General features: G+C 35.0%; 2 pseudogenes; one reads left to right on the top strand and one right to left on the bottom strand.

Moving 5' to 3' along the window:
* Positions 1 to 2354: 2354 nt before the first annotated feature.
* LOC124974374 (uncharacterized protein C14orf28-like) lies at positions 2355 to 3380 on the bottom strand (annotated as a pseudogene).
* LOC124974373 (olfactory receptor 2T6-like) overlaps positions 3379 to 21995 on the top strand; it is a 147216-nt pseudogene continuing 128599 nt past the window's right edge.

Here is a 21995-nt window from a genome sequence, read left to right as displayed (position 1 = left end):
ATTCTTACTGATATTTTATCTCTTATTCTTTAAAAAAATTAATATATGCTTCTCTTAGGTGAGGGCCAGCTGAACATTCATTTCTCCCTTATTTTCTCAAGTTGGATCTCTGTGGAACAGTCATCATTTAGGAGACTTTGCAGAGTCCATTTTCATATGATCAGAAGAACTCTTTTCTACTGAAGAGTTCTCACTGGTTTCCTAATCCTTTTGGTTTATCAGTAGTTCATTTATATTTCTTAATCTTATTGGAACAGAACATATATGCTAATAGCATTCTTTCTCTAATGAGGTAATAATTCTAGCAGTATTTTTGAATCAGTGATAAGTATTAGAATCATCTTTGTAAATTCACAGTTTTATACATGTGGATAAAACTTGGTCACACTTAGGAGATTCTGATTTAGAAATATGAACTAGGGTAATGTAATCTATCACTGTGAGAAATGCAGATGCAGTCTGCGATACAACTCCAAGCCCTGCACTGCACGTCGATGCCTCCAGTTCCCCCTTCCCCAAGTCGCCTATCCCACCTGACTCCACCTGACCTAAAAGGGAAATCATTGCTGAAACAGCTTATGCTGACAATGACCTCAAAACTGAGAATGAAATGGAGAGCTGCTATTATCTGAAGTATTAAAATGTGAGAGTGAGTGTGCCCTTCATGGGCAAGGCTGTCCAGGGGTCAGTGAAACCCTGAGTCTAGTGTTTCTATAGATTCTCTCTCTGTATAATGGAGCAGTGATGTTTTGGTTCTTGCTCTGTACTGATACTTTGTTAATGAATGTCTTGTGTTTTATTACAAAGAGAGTGTACAGATCCTGGATGCCTAAAAGACTTCTACAAGATAACCTATTTTTAACATAGCACCTTGACTTTTTTTTCGACCAATTCAGATATATAGCATAAATACCTGTCACCCCTAGTCATTTTACTCATATTTTATACATCCTGATTTAATTCTATCAGCATTGTGTGTTCATATTAAATACAGTAAAGAATAAATGAACTTAAATCCATCCTTTCCTCTCCATTTGAGAACTGCAGTGAGCAGGTGATTGGCCAGGATGAAAGGTGGCAGGGAGCATGGGTAATGGGGACTAATGGTGTACAGATTCAGCTTCAGAAGTTCAGGGCACAATATCTGAAGGGTCAGGCAACCACTAAGCAGTCAGCTTTATGGATTTTGCAGTAATAGGATGCAACATAATGATGAGAAAACAGAGGCAAACAAAACAGGGAAATTTTGGGTGTCTTCATTTTCCTCCTCTGTAATATGTGCACAGTTTAGTACCTAGTAAAGCAGTCCATTGTAAAGATTAAACTAATACAAACATGTAAAGAACCCAGAATCATACCTGGCATATTTTGAGGCTGCATTCATGTGAAATAACATTACTATTGTTTTCATCAACATAAACTGGGTTATTAGGGGGTTTCTGGGCCTCTGGAACAGGGACTGGGAATGTGAGGTGGGAGATAGAAAGTGACTTCTGAGAAGGAATGCTGGACTGGGGCTTCTGAACTTCTTCCTGTTCAAGGTCCAATAGCTTTAGGAGATGTTGTGAGCTGAGCTTGATGCAGAGCATTCACTGGACCTCAGTGTGGGGATCTGAGGGAGGAGGGAGTAGAGGCTGATACCTAATGTCTAAAACTGTTTTCTCCAAATGAGATATCCTCTTGTCTTTATTCCCTCTGACAACACCATCAGACCCACAATGCAAGAGTTCTAGGTCACCTGGGAGAGGGGCTGGGATTCATGTTTACTGTCTTAGACCTTTATTCTCATGACTTGTCTGTGTCATAGGCTGTAATTCTGCAGTTTGTTAAATGTCACAGAAGTTTAGTAAATGATCAGAGGTAGCTTGTGTCCATTTAGGACACTGGCAGAGCTCATATAGAAACTTTTTACTATTAATATCCTTTCAATTCCTCAATATCCATCATTGGAGAAACTCAAAGATTAATCCCTTGACCATATCATTAGGTATGTGGTTATTGTATATTCTTCAAAGTTTTCAGGGTTAATGTGACAACTATTTTGCACAGTGACTAAATTCATTTACTTATTTAATTCAATCAATATTTATTGAGTGCCTATTTATGTTGACAATAGTACTTGAGACTCAAGCTACAGAAGAAGGATGTGGCAGGGTTCCTGGCCTCAAGGTCTCATAGAGTATAGTAAAGAAGGAGATGTGTTTACAAATACTACAGTTCATGGAAGCACTGCTGATGGAGCAGGGATGAGGTGCAGTCAGATACCAAGGATACTCACCTCTACATCTGTGATAGAGAATCATGGTCAAGAAGAGGTTCACAGAAGAAATAAAAAGAATTACAAAGTTTTTTTTTTAAAACTCTGAGGGTTTATTTAACAAAATTAAATTCATATTTCTGAGGCCATCATAGTGCACCCAATGTCCATCAATCTGGAAAGCTGCAGAATAATGATGTTCTTCTTTATTAAGTAACATGGCACCTTCCAACAAACACTTGTGGTCAGATAAATCCAAATAATATGGTACATATGCCAGATCTTCAGATTTCCAATGCTGCATGTTTAGGACAACAAAAGGGGGAGCTCCATGGCAGAAAACTCGCTGGGAAAATTCTCTCAAGCCATCACAGCCATGCTCTGCACACAGTCCAATCTTAGAACAGAATAACTCCTCCATAGCCAGTGTATGAAGTTTCCATGTGGAATTTCTTGAGGAGGATTTGTATTAATTGTTTGCTGTTGATCTTCCTGTACTTGAGCTGGGCATCACCAGTTGGAACAGTAACTCTCTTGAATGGTAGATGAGATTTTCAAGATTTTTTGTAAAGTCATCATGCTCATTCCCCAAAACAATCAATTATTGATGAAGCTTTATGAACTTCAGATTTGTATTGCTGTTTTTCCATCTTGTCCCAAATCCAAAGTAGCTTCACAGTTGTAAAACTATAGGTGTCCATTAAACAAAGAAAACAGTCTACAAACTCTCTACCAAAATGAAGAGAGAGTTCCCTAGGAAAATTTCATTTTCATTAAGAATGACATATAATAACATCAAGAATCCATCTATGGTGCAGGTGTTTTTCAGTCTTATTTCAACATAGAGTGGTGTACAGTATACTGCTTTGCAGCCAGCTTTGATAGTAAAAACACCTCCCCAAGGAAGAACAGGCCTCCAAAATGATCCATATTGGTTATAGTTATTTTTAATTGATTCTTTGATTTCTTCAAACCGTTCTTCATACTCCCTGGGGACTGAAAACGGCCGGTGCCGCCACACACGTCGCCGCCGCCACTTGCTCATGGAGAACCCGGGCTGCCACTGCGCCACCGTCTCATCTACTAGCACTGCGGGTTGACTTGGCCTCCCCCGCGCCCACATGAGTGCTGGGCTCTGGCAAGGCCTCCATCGCACCCGCTGCAGTGGGAGTAACAGCAGCTCCAGCCTTCAGGCCAGATCCGACCGACCCAAGGAGCCAGGACCACGGGAAGCAAGACAAGTCGCTTCTTATTACAGAGGAAGATTCTGCCTGACCTATGCCCCCCTTCCACCGACTCCAGTGTCCCGAATTACAAGTCTTATAAGAAGAACATTATCTGAAAAAGAAAGAAAAAAGAGTATTACCATCAGAGAGGCAGCCTGGACAAAGGAGGAGACATGGAGCATGTGTGTTGGGAGGTTTGAGTAAAAATAGGGAAGTAAAAGAAATGGAATTAGGCAGGCAGAAAAATGCAACTGACAGTATTAACTTTACCAGATATCGTTGGAAGATGAAGCAAAAGGCAACATGATCACATTTGCCTTTGAGAAGGTTCTTTGTTATGTCAGTTTGGAGGACGATGCATTATATGAGAGCAAAACAGCATAGGGAAGTAAGAGTGTGCAATTGAAAGACTCTTTTAATGTTCATGCCACAGATGACAAGGACTCAAACAGTAGTGGTAGAAAGGAACACTCTGATTAGAAAAGCACGTAAGAAGTGAAACCCAAAAGATGTGGTGGCCAACTGCATGTCTAGAAGTGAAGGAGACATTCCTTAATAACAAATATATTTCCTAGCAGTTACCACAGTCCACGGTGTATACCACTCCCTCCAAGTCCCCACTGGCAATCAAAATATAATTTTATATCAGCAGATACCAGATGGGGATCCTTTCCTTTTCTATTTAAATACCCCAAACTAAAGTTGTCCATTAGCTGAAATAAATATGCACAGGAACTAATGGTGTAGCCAGAGGATCATGGTCTAAATCTCTAGGTCAGTGCTTCTCAAGTTTAATGTGCATACAAAATCATCTGGGGAGCTTGTTAAAATCAGATTCCAATGAGGTAGATCTGAGTCTCTGAAGTGTGGAATTCTGCCAGTTAAACCAACTCCCAGGTGATGCAACTACACTTAATCACGGTTTGAATAGCAAGGCTATAGATTGTTTCACAAAGAGGAAAATAAAACATATTAGTACAATAAAATGACCACAACCAGGTTGGAGCAATGGAAGAAACCAATACAATCTCAAATTACACTGCTACTGCTGTAAATCTTTCAGATCTTGCTTTCAGATTGTGTCCAGGTGTGACCTCGTGGGATTGGTGTCTGTCCCAAGAAGAGAGCTGGTGAAGTCATATATGCTCTCAGCCAATAAGTTTGGTAAAGCTTCCCATGAAGAGCCACACTGCCCTGGTGTGTCTCACTGAGTAATCAAACCTCATCTCAAATTTGAAAACAACTCCTTTCCACTGGTTTGCAAGCCATTGCACCTAGTCAAAATGGTACAGAGTAGGTTTTGTTCAAATTGCTTAGGGATGAGAACTATCTGGAGCTTAGTTTTACAAAAAGCCATCTGTAGCAATTGCAATACTTATGTACCTATCACCAGAGACAAACAAGTCTGAAAATTTATAAACTGGCTCCCTCTTACCTTATGAATCAGCACCCATCCACATTTGGCCTCTCTACTGCCTGACCGTGTGGCACTTAAGTTATGGTTTGTTTAGATACATCAGCTCTTTTATTACAAGAGCATAATGCTAAGGACCAGGAAGAGAGGCTGGATTTTGCTGTGCATTGCAGGAGAATGGCATTGACAAATGTCCTTGGGTGGCACAGACTCAACCTGGCCTCCTCTGGTTGCCTGAAATAGAAAAGTTTTATGTGAGGAGACTATAGTAGGATCTGAAATTGAGAGGAGTCTGGTATGAGTATTAAATATACATGACAGTGGAGTATAATTTGACATATTACACATACGTGGAGTCAAACTTATCCTAAGTAGGATCCCATTCTTGTGGTTGTTTTACTGGCCATGTGTTCATATATGAACATGGGAAAGTTAGGTCTGATTCATCCTACTATCTTTTCTAATCCCACCCCCTTCCCTTTTCTTCATTACCCTTTTTCTAATCCAATGAACATTTGTTCTTCCCCCACCCCCTTATCGTGTGTTAGCATCCACATATCAGGGAGAACATTTGGCCTTTGGACTTTGGGGAATTGGCTTATGTCACTTAGCATGATAGTCTCCAGTTCTATTCATTTACCTGCATATGCAATAATTTCATTCTTTATGACTGAGTAATATTCCATCTTATATATATACCACATTTTTTTTATTCATTCGTCTGTTGAATTGCACCTGGGTTGGTTCATTTAGGTATTGTGAATTGAACTGCTATAAACATTGATGTGGCTGCATCACTGTAGTATGCTGAAATTAATTCCTTTGGGTGAAAGCTGAGGAATGGGATAACTGTCAAATGGCGGTTCTATTCCAAGTTTTCTGAAGAATCTCCATAATGCATAGCATGATCTTGAGGAGATATTTGCCCAACCCATGTTTATGGTGTTATCATTGCTATTATCATGATTGTGGTTGCTGAAACAACCCAGCTATCTACTGACAGATGAATAAAGAAAATGTAGTATGCACATATATTGGAATGTTATGTTGCCTTAAAACATAAATCTCATCACTTGCTGCAGTGCAAATACTGTGAATTAAATGTTTTGTTCCCCCAATCATGTTGAAACCTAACCACTAATGTGATTGTGTAGAATACTGGGCCTTTAGGAGTTAGTTAGGTCATGAAGATGGACCCCTTTTGTGAGCAATTAGTGCCATTATGGAAAATACTGGAGGGAGCTTGTGTTTTCTCTTTTTTTCATTTCACTAAGTGAGGATACAAGGAGAAAATATTCACATGAGAACCAGGAAGTGGGACCTAATGAATACCAGTCTACTGGCACCTTGACCTTGAGTGTCCCAACCTCCAGAACAAATGGTGAACAATGGCAGAAAATATTGATGGTGGGGTCAGCCTCCTTGCCTATGATGATCTGTCACAGCAGTCTCAACTAAGAGGATGGACCTCGAGGATGTCATGCAAAATTAAATTTAGTCAGTCACAAAAGGACAAATACTGTATGCTCTGACTCATATCAAGTATTCAAGTTGTCAAAAACATAAAAAGAGACATAAGTGGTTTGCAAGGGTCAGGGAGAGGATAATGGTATCGAATAGATATAGTCTTAGTTTCACAGAATGAAGAGATTATGAAGATCTGTTGTACAGCATTGTGAATGTGCTTAATGTTTAATATTTTTAAATAATTAAGATATGAATTTAATGCTATATGGGTTTTAATACCATAAAATAATAAAAAATAATCAGACAATGTTCATGGACAATACAAATTGGTACAGTATAGTTTTGGGGTAAGAGTAGTCTCTGGAGGCCAAGAGAGAGTAGTGGAAAAGGAACACAGGAAATGGGTTTTATATGAAATTTCTCTCTTTTTCTCCATTTGTTTTAACCTAAGAATCCAAAGGAATGCTATAATAACAATCCCTTTTGTCTTTGGGGTGGGGTTGTGTCTATCATATTATTTTCTTAAAGTTTTTTGATGTTTAAAGTGACTCATAAATAGGCAAAATTAAAAAACCAGTCTGGAAGTATGAAGTGAAGATGTTATTACACATGAAACAAATATAATCTCTTTTCTTTCAAGTGGTTAGTACTCTGAACTTGCACAAACCTAGGGACACTCAATCTACTAGATGAAAGAAAATGGGTGCCAACCAAGAATCTTATACCCAGCAAAACTTACCTTCAGATTGGATTAAAAAGAAAAATCCAACAATATGTTGCCTACAAGAGACTCACCTCATAGAAAGAGATACCCATAGACTAAAGGTGAAAGAATGGGGGAAAATATACCATGCACATGGACTCAGCAATAAACCTGGAGTATCCATCCTCATTTCAGATAATGTGGACTTCAAGCCAAAGTTAGTCAGAAGGGATAAAGAAGGACATTTCATAATTCTTAAGGGAAGCATAAATCAGCAAGATATAACAATCATAAACATCTATGCCCCAAACAGTGGCTCATCCATGTATGTCAAACAAATCATTCTCAATTTTAGAAAACAAATAGATCATAACACAATAATACTAGGTGATTTTAACACGCCTCTCTCACCACTGGACAGATCTTCCAAACAAAAATTGAACAAAGACACCATAGATGTCAGTAACACAATCAATAATTTAGATTTAACAGACATTTATAGAATATACCATCCCACCAAGAGTGAATACACTTTCTTCTCAGCAGCACATGGATCCTTCTCTAAAACAGACCATATATTATGCCTCAAAGCTAATGTTAGCAAATACAAGAAGATAGAGAAACTACCTTGTATTCTATCAGATCATAATGAATTGAAGTTAGAAATAAATGAAAGAGTAAAAAACAGAAACTACTCCAACACCTGGAGATTAAACAATATGCTATTATACGATGCATGGATAACAGAAGATATTAGGAAGGAAATTAAAAAATTCTTAGAGGTAAATGAGAACAAAGAAACATCATATCAAAATCTCTGGGACACTATGAAAGCAGTACTTAGAGGAAAATTTATTTCATGGAGCGCATTTAATAAAAGAAGTAAAACTCAACAAATAAACGACCTAACACTATAGCTCAAAGCCCTAGAAAAAGAAGAGAAGACCAACACCAAAAGTAGTAGAAGACAGGAATAGTTAAACTCCGAGCTGAAATCAATGAAATTGAAACAAAAGAAACAATACAAAAAATTGACAAAATAAATAGTTGGTTCTTCAAAAAAATAAACAAAATTGATAAACCTTTAGCCACACTAACAAAGAGAAGTCAAGAGAAAATCCAAATCACTAAAATTCGGAATGAACAAGAAATATCACAACAGACACGATTGAAATACAAAACATAATTAGAAGCTATTTTGAAAATCGATACCACAACAAAATAGAAAATTTCGAAGACATCAACAGATTTCTAGAGACATATGAATGGCCTAAACTGAACGAGGAGGATATACACAATTTAAATAGACCAATTTCAAACAAAGAAATAGAAGAAGTCATCAAAAGCCTACCAACAAAGAAAAGTCCAGGACCAGATGGGTTCTTAGTCGAGTTCTACAAAACCTTTAAAGAAGAGCTCATTCCAATACTTCTCAAAGTATTCCATAAAATAGAAGAGGAGAGAACCCTCCCAAACTCATTCTATGAAGCCAATATTACCCTGATACCTAAACCAAACAGAGATACATCGAGGAAAGAAAATTTCAGACCAATATCCTTAATGAACATTGACGCAAAAATTCTCAACAAAATTTTAGCAAATCACATACAAATATATATTAAAAAGATAGTGCACCATGATCAAGTGGGTTTCATCCCAGGGATGCAAGGTTGGTTCAACATGAGGAAATCAATAAATGTCATTCAACATATCAATAGACATAAAGTCAAGAATCACATGATTATTTCAATAGATGCACAAAAACATTTGATAAAAAAAGCACCCCTTCATGCTCAAAACACTAGAAAAAATAGGGATAGTGGGAACATTCCTTAACATTGTAAAGGCCATCTATGCTATGCCCATGGCCAATATCATTCTAAATGGTGAAAACCTGAAAGCATTCCCCCTAAAAACTGGAACAAGGCAGGGATGCCCTCTTTCACCACTTCTATTCAATATCGTCCTTGAAACTCTAGCCAGATCAATTAGACAGACCAAAGAAATTAAAGGGATACAAATAGGAAATGAAGAACTCAAACTATCCCTATTTGCTGATGATATGATTATATACATAGAGGAACCAGGAAATTCCACCAGAAAACTTTTAGAACTCATAAGTGAATTCAGTAAAGTAGCGGGATATAAGATCAATGCACAAAAATCTAATGCATTTTTATACATAAGTGATGAATCGTCAGAAAGAGAAAATAGGAAAACTACCCCATTCACAATAGCATCAAAAAAAATAAAATACTTGGGAATCAATCTCACAAAAGAGGTGAAAGACCTCTACAATGAGAACTACAGAACACTAAAGAAAGAAATTAAAAACCTCAGAAGATGGAAAGATCTCCCAATTCACAATAGCCAGATTGTGGAACCAATTGATGTCCTTCAATTGACGAATGGATAAAGAAACTGTGATATATATATACAATGGAATATTATTCAGCCATAAAGAATGATTAAATTATGGCATTTGCAGGCAAATGGATGAAATTGGAGAATATCTTGCTAAGTGAGATAACCCAACCTCAAAAAACCAAAGGACGAATGATATCACTGATAAGTGGATGATGACACATAATGGGGGGTGGGAGGGGTTAGTGTTAGGGTTAGAGTTAGGGTTAGGGAGGGGGGCAAGAATGGAGGAAGGAAGGACTGTATAGAGGGAAAAGAGGGGTAAGAGGGGTTGGAGGGGTGGGGGGAAGGGAAAAAATAACAGAGTGAATCAAATAACATTACCCTATATAATTTTATGATTACAAAAATGGTATGCCTTTACACCATGTACAGAGAAACAACATGTATCCCATTTGTTTACAATAAAAAAAGAAGTAAACCTTCATAAAGAAAAAAATAAATAAAAGATTTCATTCCATAACTTTTCCTTTAATATCTGTTCAATATGAAATAATTTAGCTCATTTTGTTAATGTTCACATTGCTGGTTTTGCTTCTGTTCTGATTACTGCTTCTCCTCCTCCTCCTCCTCCTGCTCCTCTTTTTCTTCCTCTTGCTCCTCTTCCTCCTCCTTCTTTTTCCTCTATAAATAACAAGTTCTTCCAATTCCTCATCTGTTAAAACTGCAATGTATTCTTAAACTTCATTAAGTTTCTTATCAAATTCTTCTTCACCAACATGTCTTGGTGAATACTTTTCCTAATTTCTCCAGTCATCCCTGAAAACCTTTAAAGTCATTCATGACTTGACTTCATAAGTACTTCCAGCAGGTATTTACAATTTCCAGTTTTAATTCATCTATTACAGCTTAGATGAGTGTTACTGCTTCAGCAGTAGTGAGTTATATTCAGTACTGCATGATGTCCAGACTAGGGTGTTCATCAAATGATGATCAAATGTATTCAAATACCAGAGTTGTGTATGTGGCTCTCACAAATCAGATAAGGCCCTGGTGGATGTGTCTGAAGCAGTTAGGTTGTACTTGGAGATTAAAATATAATCTAAAAAATTTCATCTTCATAGCAAACAGATTCAGGATGACCAGGTGCATTGTCTATTATTAATAGAATTTTAAATTCCAGTTATTTCTCTTTCAAATAATTTTTTACTTCTGGAATAAAGAATCGGTGGAACCATTTCACATCACATGCCTTCATCCATGCTTTCTCCTTATATGGTCAGAATGTGAAGAGATTTTTTTTTGCTTGAGAGCTTGTAGATTCTACACCCTGTACACTTTGTCTGGCTTTATCATACACTCTGCAGCATTGCTGCATAGCACCAGAGGTAATTTCTCCTTCCATTTTTTATGCCTGCTGTGTCCTGTGCACTTTATTAAATATAGGTACCTTTGAGCAGCTTTTTCCAGAAGAACTCAGTTTCATCACAATTGAAAACATGCTTTGGATGGTATCCTTCCTCCTTAATCAACTTCTTCAAGTCTGCCAGAAATGTGGCAACAGTTTTTACATTGGCAGATGCAGTCTCTCCAGTAATTTTTATATTCATTAGTCAAAACCCATTTCTAAATCTGTGTGACCATCCCCTATTTGCAGTAAATAACTTGCTCTCTCATTTCAGGGAATTCCTTGCTGAATCCTTTGTATAGGATAACATTTTATGGTATAAAATGGTACTAAGAGTTGGACACATTTTCTGTTCATGTCTTCCACCCATAAATTGAATATCTTTTTCCATCTTAACTAAGCATGTTCTGTGGTCATGTTTTATAATTTGAAGTGTGATTACAAAATTAGCATAAGATTCCTTTTCCTTCTTCACAAGTTCACTGGTAGATTTATTTTTACCATAGTTCTTATCAATCTCAGCAGATTTTTCCCCATTATTATGTTGAGACCTTTTACCTTTTCACATTAAAGAAGTTTCTTACATCTTCTCTTTGCCATGTACAAATTACAAATGTCCCTATTCTTATGCTTTGGTCCCATTAGTGAGTAAAATAAGGATTACTTGAATATAAGCATTGTGATAATGTGACAGTCAATCTGATAGCTGACATAGTTACAAAGTTACTAATAGGGGGGCAGTGTATACAGCATGGATACACTAGACAAATGGATGATTCATGTCCCAAGGGGAACAGAGAAAGATGATGCAAATCACCCAAATCCCAAGTCCTGTAGACACTGAATGTTTATTGTTTCTCAGGTCTTTTCTCTCACCTCTAAACCATATCTGCTTTGGTTTATTAGTTATCTGAATGAAAGAAATTATATAATTGTTCTAGGTTCCCCATGTCAGAGCTACCTCCAACTCATCCTCCACGCTAACACCAGAATAAAATATTTATTGAAATAGAAATTTGGTATCTTGATATTTCTCCAAGGTCTCTTGAATTTATTACGAACTCCCAAATTGGTCTCACCTATTTTGACTTGGTAACTGTATATCCTCTAGTTTCATATTCAATGACTTAAAAATATACATTCTCATATCACAAGATATCCTCAAGCCAAATTCTCTCAGAGTTTTGAAGAAACAGGTCAATGTATTTCTCTTCCATCAAACTGGGTATTATTTTCTCGTTGCCATAAAGAACTTGTATCATTACCCATCTAGCCAGATGAACTTATTTTGTTAGTTTAGGTGCCATCTTGCCAAGAAATCTTAGTCCCATCTGATACATGTTTCTCCTTTGCATTCTTTTAATACATTTCTAATTTTTACATTTGTTCATTAATTCTGTCTTATTCATCCATTCATCTTTCCTCCATTCATTCATTCATCCTTTCATTCATTCACTTGCCAATGATCATATAATTTCCACACACAATGTTCTAAAAATTGTGCAGTGAATACAGGGGTGAAAGGAAAGGTGTCATTCTTGCTTCCATGGGAGTTATAATTTATGTCAAAAAGTTATCAAATAGAACAGTAATGAAAAATATATTTGACTACTTTGTTCACTAGTCAGAAAAATTTCTTTTGGCAAAGGTGGTATTTTGTATTTAGATTTGTTGTATTTGCCATGTGCTTTGCCCAGATATGTTACAAATACATGTTTGTCAAAAAATTTAATGTATAGTTAATCAACTTCTATAAATATTTTCCAACTTCTGTAATTGCAGAAATTATAAACTTAGTTGTTCCAAACATATAGATGAAGATGAAGACTTCTGATTCAGGTTTGTTCTGCAAACTTGAGTCTTAAATATAGGAGTATATTGGGAATAAAAATGAGGAGGTGCTAAATTCATTGCAGCAGTGGAAGGACAGTTTATTTACCTAGTGGATTAGAAGGTTTATTCAAACCTTGACTGTGCTTCTCAATACCAGCATCTAGATCTCTCTTTGTTCCTGCTGATTTTCCATGCCACGTCTTTGGGAATTCCACTTATTTGGAATGCTCTGAAAGTTTTTTTCACATAATTGGAAATCTTCAGTGTGTAAAATCTTTAAAGAAATGGAAGAATTACCTAAAAAATGCCTCTATATTATTACTTCAGGTAATTTGCCAGAGGACATTCCATATCCACCAGAAACTTCTGTGCCAGTAAAATTACCTCCACACAACTGCACAGATGATAAATTTGTCTATAGATCTTATGGTCACTGTATTGAAAAAATTCAGAAATGTGATTTTAGGTACGACTGCCCTGACAAATCAGATGAATAATCCTGTGGTAAGTGAATTCCTAAATTTTGTATTGACTGTAACCATAAAATAGATAAGAAAATGTTAGTATAATCTTAAGCAACACAGCCTAATGTCATAAAAATTTTCAACATGGCTTAGAGTACTTCTTAATGTGAGATCTATTAATATAAAAATTATAATAGAAGAATCAGCATTCACTTTTCTTGCAGGACCCCAAACAGGAAAGTGTCTTTAGATTAATATTTTGTATCCAAAAATATTTATTTTACTGTACTCAACTCAGAGATTGTCATTTACTACCTGCTCTTTATCCATTTTCCTTCTCGTATCTACTCCTCATACCATTAAATAGGGACTATTTAGAGAAGAAGCATTCTAATACCCTTCAATTAGATTCATTCATTCAACTTTGGCCATTGCCAAAATACATATATAACAATGAATACTACATCAAATATGTAGAGGTCATAATAAAAACAATTTTAGTACAGATGGGACATATGCTTAAGTTTCTAAATGATGGAAGTAGCACTGTCACTGCTACACTTTCAAAAGATGGAGTACACCTCAGGTTTTCTATAGTACACATTTGAATTCATTCAATTTTTTTTTACTCTAGTAACAGAATTTTCGATAGATAGATGTGTGCTCACATTCAGAGAGAGGGAGAGAAAGGATAGAGGGAGTGAAAAAATTTAGAAAGCATTCTTACATAAAACCGACATATTCAAAAAATTCACTAGACTTGTCATTTCCTGTGATATTAGAATACAAACATTGTAAGAATCTTAAAAACTTTTAAGGAAACAAAACAATATCAAACATTGTAAATCACATTACCTTGAACTTACATAGTTTGGAATTTGCTATAACCACTCTAGATATTGAACTAAAACTTCACTCTATAATATTACTGTATAAAGAACATATTCTTTCAAACTGGAAAATCATACAAGCACCAAAGTGCTGTGACAGAAGACTGGTAGACTTCTGTTGCAACAGAAGACTTCTGTTGCTGGGAGGAGCCAATTAACATCTCACCTCTGCATATGAGCAGATTATTAGCAAATGCAGTTATTCCCATATTACTGTTACTAACAAGTTTTGAATAAAATAAACCTAGATATATTTTAAACTCTTCTAGTGATTATACAAACCACTTGCTAATTATTTTAATTGTGCTTAGGATTTAGAATATTTTAGAAGTCAAGAGTTAGAAAGTGATGTAGAGATAGAAATTGACTTTTATTGACATATTTATTGTGACGCACATTTCTTTTCTTTATTCTGTTCTCTCCAAGTTATGGAAGTTTGTATATTTGAAAGAAAACAATTGTGTAGATGGTATCTGCCATTCCAAGAATATTCACAACAAGATTCAAATATATTCAAGTGGGGACTTGGTAATGGAAACAGTATTTGTCATAGAGAAGAAAACCATAGGCCATCAGGAGATCACACAAAATAAGAAACCCCATATTTTTTAACATCTCTTGTAGAAAATATTTATCAAGCAACTTTCAAATTATTGTTGTAGACCAGTGCTATAGAGTAAAGATGAATGTTGAAGTTAAAGAATGAGAGCACCAAATGTCTTCTTTCATACAGTATTGAAAAAAATAAAATAAAAAGCAACAAATGTTCTTGTGCATGTCATAGAAACTAGAGAAAAGCATGAATAAGTAAAAAAATAGTTTTTAATTTCACCACACCTTGAAAAGCATTGTTAATGTTTTGCTTAAAAAATTATCTGGTCTTATTCAAGTCAGAATAGCAATCAAGAATACCAATAAAAAATACATGCTGTGAGAATGTGGGAGGAAAGGTACATTCATACATTGTTGGTGGGACTGCAAATTTGCACAACCACTCTGGTAAGCAGTATGTAGATTTCTTAAAATATTAGGAATGGAACCACCATATGACCCAGCTATTCCAGTTCTTGGTATTTATCCAAAAACACTTAAATTTAGCATACTGTAGTTGCATAGCCACTTCAATATTTATTTATAGCAGCACAATTCACAATAGTCAAGTTATGGAACCAACCCAGATACTGGTGTTCCATCAGTAGAGGAACAGGATAAGAAATCTATATCTATACATGTACAAAATGGAGTTTTACTCAGTCTTAAAGGAGAATGAAATTATGACATTTGCAAATAAATAATTGGAACTGAAGAACACCATGCTAAGTGAAATAAGTCAAACTCAGAAAATCAAGGATTTAATGTTTTCTCTCATGCAGAAGCTAGAGCAAAACAAGGGAAAATGGGGGGGGGTGCTCAAATATCATAAAGATATAGCAAAAATAAGTGGAAAGGAGATCTAGAGTGAAGGAAGAAGGACAGGAAAGGGGATGAAATGAGGAATGAATTTAACAAAATCACTGTGTACAATACAAATACAGCCAGTGAATCCTACCGTTATGTGTATGTGTAAATCAACAACCAAAAACAAATGAATAAATGAGTAAAAGGAAGATGATTAGAGAAGAGGAAGGATTACAGGTGGAGGGAAGAGGAAGGGAAAGTTTGGGAAACACTGGGAACTGAAATGGAATAAAGCAAACGCCATGTATGTATGGTTTAAAAAAATAACTCAGTTATTGTGTGTAACTATAATGCTCTAGAAAAGTTCTGTTCATCATCCCCAAATGCTTCCCCAAATGCTTCCCTTCTTTTCTTCCATTTCCTTCTCCTCAGTCTTGTCTTTTCCTGTTTCAATTCCTTTCCCTCTTTCCCCTTTCACTTTCTTCTTATTCTTTTATGTGTTTTTTACATACATATGAATACAAGTAAATGTCCAGATTTTCTACATAGATGTATGAGTGCATTCTTTCACTTTGTAATAAGTCATGCCATTAAATTTTATCTACAGCATAATTTGCATTTTACTATAAGGAGATCAATAATTTACTACTCTGTTCCCAACTGGTGAACTTCCTAGTTAAATTTATTTTACCTTTAAATTGTAAAGTTACTGGAAAGAAAACTGCCTACCATGGGAGAAATATGGTTCCAGTGGAGATAAACCTGTGAATCAAACAGATGATTCTTGCTTTCATAGGGAGATTTCATTAAACCAATAAATATAGAGCATCACAGATGGAGACAAGTCCTATAGAGAAAAATGGCAACAAGGAAGGGCTTAGTGTGCAATGAATGGATTCTTCTAATGGAAATGATCTGCACTGGGTCCCTGCAGGAAGACCAGTGTGACTGGGGCAGATAGAGCAAGAACAAACTAGATATCAAATGTAATTTCTTTCTTTATTCACTATTAATATATTTGTTAATTTTTTTCATTTTTGGAAATGTGTGAATATTTACAGCTTTGTAGGCATGTTTTGTCTCTTTTACAGGTTAACTCTTTTGTTTTTATCATTTTCCTATTTATTATGTGTATCACATTTTACACATTAATTTTTATCACAGGGAATACATGCATGTAGTCTAAAAAGTGGAGGAGGAATGAGTCTTATAATGACAAATAACTGTACTTCTTCCAATGACTTCAATCCAATCCAATTTCCTGGAGATACCTTCTTCTTATACCTTAAGACTCAATTCATCTATGCTCTTCTCATTTTTATTAGGGACTGGTTATAGGTGACTGGTCCTTATTTACAAAATAATAGATAGCCATGTCTTGATTCAAAAACCATTTTTTAATTTGTTCTTATTAGTTACACATGACAGTAGAATATATTTTGACATATTATACATACATGGAGTATAGCTTCTCATTCTTCTGGTTGTACATGATATAGAATTGCATTTGTCATGTAATCATAAATGCACATAGGAAAGTAATGATAGATGTTACATGATGATTGCTTATAATATCTTAGTTTACATTAAAATTAACAAATGCCTCATGTAAAAATTTTTTTCCTTAGATGTTTTATGCACCTAGTGTTCTTCTCCCCAACATCAGTGTTATCTTCCAGTTGTCCCAATGCATAAGCTCATCTTCCCACTCTCACTTCTCACTGAAGGCCTCTCTGTCAAGGCCAAATCTGCCAACACAGCTATCTTCCAGGCCCATTCCTTCAGACACTATATGGTGCTGAATCCCTAGTTTCCTAAGCACCATGACTTTCTGTTTCTTGTTTAAGACCTTTCCTTTCTACATTATCTCCATTTCTCTTTTCCCTCTTTTATTGTTTGTTTGGATGTCTCTTTTGTATATTAGAGGCTTTTCCCATTTGTTTGATAATCCTTGGGTCTCCATTAATGTTTAAGAATAAGACCCTTAAAAGTTAACTTGAAGGTTTATATGTGTGATCCTGATGATGTTGTCTTCACTGTCAGATGATACTTTCATCATGTTTTACCAGATGTCTCCATAGTGATTTTTGAAATATGGATGTTTTCTAATTTATGTAGTTAAATTTGTCATTTCCTGATGTTTTCTTCCTTACTTGCTCTATTAGAAAATCTTAGCTTAAAATTATGTAGCTATTTTGTATACACACACACAAACACTATACATATATATCCCCCACACCACCCCCACACACTTACATTTAATCTAGTGTGTTAGGACCTGTTTACAGGGGTCAGAATCTAAGATACTGATGGAAGTATTGATTTGACTTTGGAAGAAAGATTTTTTTCATTTTAAAAAGCAAGGATAAAGAATGAGTGATATCAACGTAGGAGAATTTATGAACTAAAAAATTTAGACAATATAATATTAAACTACAATTATATCTCCCAATTATTAGTGGAAATTTTTTTCTAATTTTCCAACTTCTATCTTTCAAGTACTCATCTTTCTCTGTCTTGTTTTTCATATGTGATTTTAATTACCTTTTCCATAATGTTTCCTGTTCATTTTATCTTTATATTTCCACTTAATAATCATTTTAATTTGGGACTTTGTCCTTTCATTTTGCTTCATATTTATCATTTATTTGGGCTATTCTTTCAGGGTTCAATAACTGATATTTTCCCTTTTTCATAGTTCAAAACGTTATTCAGTGCTCAAGTCCTGCAACATCATCTCCTTTTTTCATTTGATTCTGATTTCAGGGAAATATTATGGTAGACAACAAAGAGAATCCCCATTCCACAGAGAATCTTTTTAAAATCTCGATGCTTTTTACTGCTGTTGACAGTTAAATTTCCATTAACCCAACTTCAGTGATTACTGCTTCAAAGAAAACTAATGGCATGTATGCTATCCTGTCCCTAATTGCTGTGGCTAAGATAGCCTTGTATTCAGTGGAAGTTATAAGATCTTTGCTGTCCAGTCATTTTCTTGGGCTGATTTTTTTCCTTTTTTCTAAGTTCTCTTTTTCTATGGTTTTCTTTTATTAAAATGATTCTAACTTTACCATCATTTGATTTAAATGTTAGCAGCATATCTGTCCAAACTATACACAGTAGCAGGTACTAATACTGCTTTGTTTTAATCATATTTTTTCGATTGACAGGTAGTATTTTGGAATTTTCATATACAAATTTCCCTTGGACTGCTTCTGACTTGCAATAAAGCAAATTTCAGAAAGTTTCTATGGCTTATGTAAATAAACCACATATCATTAATAATCTATATTGCTTTTAAAAAAGAGGTAGGCTGGACTAGGATCTCACATATAAATGTTGAAGTATAAATATATATTTAAGCCAGCATGTTATATAAGCCAATAGCTTGCTTGAATCTCCCCTCAACCCACCACCTCCAGTAGATGCAAATACTGGAGGAATCCCAGGCACTAGCATTTCCCACTTGTTGCATTATTTTTAAATGTCTGGTGTTCTATGATTACAGGCTAAAAGTCAGAAAATTAAACATATTATTAATAGGAATACTTAGTAGTCAGATAACATTCCATGGATGTGTTCTCCATGACAACAAATCATGAAGAAGGTAGTGGCCTCTAGGTCTGTATCTCCTCTTGTCTTCCTCTCTCTCCCCTTCTCTCTAGTAAAGAAGCATTGGTATTTTTTACTTTGTGGTAGGAAATAGTTCTTATGCACTTTACATCCTATTCTGTGGCTTAGAGTAAAACTCCAAGCTCAGTTTTCCAGGTTTTATTTTTTATATTTAATATTTAAAGGCAAGCTATACTAATTTAGAAAAGGCTTTTTTCTCTCTGGTGTCTGGCTCTAGAAATTTAAAGCCACATTTTTTTTTCTAAGCAGCAGAGTTAAGACCACATTTTTAAAGCCATTGTTTCTGAAAGAGTTTTAAACTCCAGTCTTGAAAATCAAGAAGGTTTTATGTCAACTATTTCTTTCTCTTCATACACTCTCTCAGCTCTCCCTAAGGCAAAGATTGCTTTTGGCTCAGGATGGGAAAGATCATTTATAAGCAAATAGAAGAGAAAAAAGCACATTGGTTAATTTCAAATTATTCTCCAACTTTAAACACTTAACAAAGCAATGTCTGGAAGAGTTACGGTAGGGTAGGAATGTGGAGGGAAATTTTCACTATGTAGTTGAGTCATAGGCTATTAGCGTGTATGTTTTTCATCATGTAAATGAAATGATATAAGCTAAATGGAGTGAAATTTGAAATGACATTCTATTTTTTTCATATTCATACTTTAATGGGCTAGCCTTTGTACATTGGAAATGAACTCTGAGTTGTAAAATTAGGGTTGTGTTTTATTTTTATTTTTTTAGTTGTTGTTTTTGGGAGAGTGACATCATTCCACACAGCTAGTTCTTTCAATGCTTTATATTTAGTAAAGTCATCTCTTCTGTTAAGGGTAGGCAGAGGCAGCACAGAGCTTGTTGTGTGGAATCTCCTTGCATACTGCTCATCAGGGCCCATATGAGGATGTTTGGCCTTGTGTTTTCCTAATATTGTAATCATGATGCATAGAAATAAAAACAGTCCTCAACTGTAATTCAATGAAATAACAAAGCAAAATATATTTGATGAAGGTAACATCAGTTGTAATTTCTATGTCCTCTTCAGATTGGTAATGGATGAATTTTCCATTTCCTGTAAATTATGCAATGAGAGAGAACATTTTATAGAAAAAGTTTTTTTTTTTTCTTGGTATTTCTGGGGACAAAAACCCATAATCTATTTTAAAAAATAAAAACAGAATGAGTTTGTACCTATTTATGCTCTAGCAACTACTAGGAAAGTTGGTAAAAATAGTAGTTCTCCTCAGCTGAATTTTTTTTAAATTGCTATTTGCACATTACTGAATCAATATATTTAGATCATCCAGCATCTGAGCTTATATAGTTCATTCAAGCTTAAATATGCTTAGAGTACTATAAATTTTGCAGTGTTGTAATTTCATGATTTCAGAATCTTGTACTCAGACTTTCAAAATCAATTTAATTGACAAACTCTTTGGGTCCAGGCAATCTTTCTATAATATTAAGTATATTGGTTCATAGCTAAGTACCATAAGATTTGTGATCATTTTTATTTTACAGAAACAGTTTTGTTTAGCCCAGTTTATTTATTTCTACTGCTGGAGGCCTAAAAAGAACACAAATTAATGTCCTTGATCCTAAAATCCATTTTATTTGACTAAATGTGTATCATGTGGTTGATTAGATTTCTTAGGGGGAAGAAAACTCCCCCTTAGGCAAAACTAAGTTCTCCAGAGTTCATTATTCACATAGAATGATGTTCATTAGAAAACCTATACATAGTTAGTGATTTCTAACTATGCTCATAGAATATTTGGACAAAATTTCTCAAGATGTAGATCAAGGACCATAGAAAATTTACACACACACACACACCCATACAAACACATATAAAAATGTATGCATAAACACTATACATATATATCTACACATAAATGTAGATTCTGAAACCCTCGGATCAAAATCTCTGGGCACAGATTTGGGAATCTAGTTTTACTATCATTCCTAGAGGGTGCAAGAATATACCTATCCTCAGGGATTTACATGGCAGCAAGTGGGGAAGGCATGCTTAAAAAGAGTAGCTTTCCCACTTCCTGATGCCAGTTTTGATCAGAGTAGGTTCATTTTTCTGGAACTCTAGTGACATTTTTACTTTTTCAGAAGAAAGTATTTCAGAAGAAAAAAAATTGTTCCAGGGTAACTGCATTTAAAACATAAAATCAAAGTTATATATTGTACAGTAACTATTATAATTGGGAAATAGTTTGGGAAAAAATGGTTTAGTCTGAATGGACCTAAAAACATAATTTCATGATACCCTCTAGCTCACCTCATTTGTTATGATACCCAGTGTGTTTTCTCAAACGTTTTGCCTATATATTTTCTTATTTCTGTAGTTATAATTAAAATGACTTTGTCTTTCTTTTGAACTGAAACTAAAACAGACATAGAAATCTTATTGATTATATGGGGATAAAAGATATTTTTAACTCTTTGGGATTTCAGGGCTGGATTGCATGTTGTTGAGAAACTTTATTTGATGAGCTGTCATTCAAAACTGCTAGGCAGATGAGAACACAATTTCTTAAACATGTTTCTTATTTGAGAAGCACAGAAGTATTCAGATTTTTCTTTGTGTTTAATCCTGCTAATCATTATTTTTCAGGTGAAAATGATTCCTAGTCCCCACTGCCACAGTGTACCTACATCCCTATCTATATTGTATGTTTGAACATTCTTGACATTGTAAACTAAAAGTCACATAAAAATGCAAAATGTATCTGTCTGATAACTCTGAATATCATTATCTATATAGTGTTGGATATTAATATGGATCAAAGCTTCAGTAAACTGATAATAGTATGATATTTTCTGCTCTGCTAGAATAAAAATTTTTAAAACTTTAGTCATTTAGAGATCATTACCAGATTTACTGTCTTCATAGAGCCTTCTTTAGTAAGAAAATTAGCTCCTAATTTATAGATCAATTTAG

This window comes from Sciurus carolinensis, unplaced genomic scaffold (assembly GCF_902686445.1).
Source record: "Sciurus carolinensis unplaced genomic scaffold, mSciCar1.2, whole genome shotgun sequence".
Taxonomy (NCBI): Eukaryota; Metazoa; Chordata; class Mammalia; order Rodentia; family Sciuridae; genus Sciurus; species Sciurus carolinensis.
This window is presented reverse-complemented; position numbering and strand designations above follow the sequence as displayed.